General features: G+C 50.8%; 1 long non-coding RNA gene across 1 annotated transcript; it reads left to right on the top strand.

Annotated features, from left to right (window-relative positions):
• LOC110263006 lies at window positions 758-1,174 on the top strand. The gene is made up of 3 exons (XR_002348016.1): window positions 758-794; window positions 879-966; window positions 1,064-1,174. It is a non-coding gene; the product is annotated as an uncharacterized LOC110263006 (long non-coding RNA).

Below are 1,941 nucleotides of genomic sequence, written 5' to 3'. Positions count from 1 at the left end.
GTGATGTTATTGTTAGAAATTAAGCCGGTGTTCTTTATTTCTGAAAATGCAGCCAACCCGATGTGTGTATAGCGTCCGTAGGCAACAGAATATGCCGTTACATGATAGGATCATACCTTACTTAGAGAGGGCTGGGTTGTACCACCTGGCTAGGCTGAACGCGCATTGGTTCTGGTTGGATGAACCTCTGGTCAGCGCATTTATCGAGAGGTAGCGGCCTGAGACCCACACTTTCCATATGCCATTCGGAGAGTGTACTATCACGCTCCAGGACGTGGCATACCAGCTCGGGCTGCCCGTGGATGGCCAGGCTGTTTCCGCGTGCATGACAGACTTCCACATGCACATCGAGGGGGCCAGACCGGCATGGGAGTGGTTCGAGGAGTTATTTGGTGAGCTTCCGCCACCGGATAAGAGAATATAACACAGTCCACTTTACATGGTTTCATGAGCAGTTCAGGGTGTTACCAGCGGATGCTTCGGAGGAGACCGTGCGCATATATGCACGCGCATATATTATGATGCTTCTGTCGACACAGTTGTTCATGGACAAGAGTGCTAATCGGGTCCACCTTCGCTGGTTGCCTTTTGTGGCGAGACTTGACGATATGGGCAGCTATAGCTGGGGCGCCGCTGCATTGGCGTGGCTGTACTGATGCATGTGCAGGGTGGCAAATAGAAACGTCACCAACTTGGTTGGACCCCTACAGTTGCTACAGTCATGGATCTTTTGGCGGTTCCCCACGCTGAGGCTGCGCGGGTTTTGATGCTTTCTCTTTTCCATTGGCATCCAAGTATACCTTAATTCATTCTTTCTTTCAAGTTCATTACGTTCTATATTTGAAATTACATATTTACGTGCTATTTCTGCAACTCAGATGGGCCACATATTTGCCCTCTTCTGATGGAAAGGAACGGCGGATTATACAGTATCGTCTGGCATTGGATCGACTGACTCATCGAGATGTAAGTATTTTGTTTTTGTTTGTCGTTCTTTTAATTGTTTTTTACACACTTATATGTATACATTGGTACAATGCTGACCTTGCCTCCTGTCTATCAGATTGTGTGGGAGCCTTATGGTTCGCTGGACGTACTGGCAGTCATCCATCCGGAGATACTGACTGAGGAGCACAACCGGTTATGGCGGGCTGTCACCAGCCTGATATATTTTGCAGTTATTGAGTGGCATCAGGTAGACAAGGTCTTCCCACAGCTAAGGGGCGTACAGCATTTGCCTGAGCCAGCGCTCAACATAGAGTATCTTCATAGTAAGGACGGCAGGGGTGGAAATAGATGGTTCCCCACTTACTGTAGGACATGGCATCAGCATTGGGACGAGCGAGTTCGTTTTGTGTTGAGTGTCCAGAGAGTTCCTGATCCTGGTCCATCCCCTGAGTACCTGGACTGGTAGCACCGTGTTGCACATAGGATTCTGTCACCAGGGATTGCTTTCGCCGACCCCAGGCCGACCCAGGTTCCGGACGATGCTATACTCAGAGGGTTGTCGCAGGCGCCGACTAGAGTTTCAGCGTCTGATATGCCTAATAACAGACGTTTGGAGCGGAGACGATGCATCGGTACACATGCCACTGATCGCGACTGGTGCTGGCTAGATGACATGATGCAGGAGGAGCAGGTTGGTGGTGATGACGGAGGCCAGGCAGATCATCGCCTTCGTCGATCTTCTGCTAGACGACGGGCTGCTCGTGGTGGAGGAGCACCTCCCGTCCACCACGATGACGAGGCAGGATCGTCCCGTCGGCACCCTACAGACACTCATGTTGGTGGCACCGCGGAGACTAGTATGGGTGGTACACCTTTTACCCATGTATCTAGCTCTCAGGTACTACATGGGTGTAGCACACAGCTGTTAGCCGATCTTGCTACCACTTCTTTCACCATGGATTTGGACGATCAGTTGGGTGGACCCCAGTTCTA

Source organism: Arachis ipaensis, chromosome B05 (genome assembly GCF_000816755.2).
Source record: "Arachis ipaensis cultivar K30076 chromosome B05, Araip1.1, whole genome shotgun sequence".
Lineage (NCBI taxonomy): Eukaryota > Viridiplantae > Streptophyta > Magnoliopsida > Fabales > Fabaceae > Arachis > Arachis ipaensis.
This window is presented reverse-complemented; position numbering and strand designations above follow the sequence as displayed.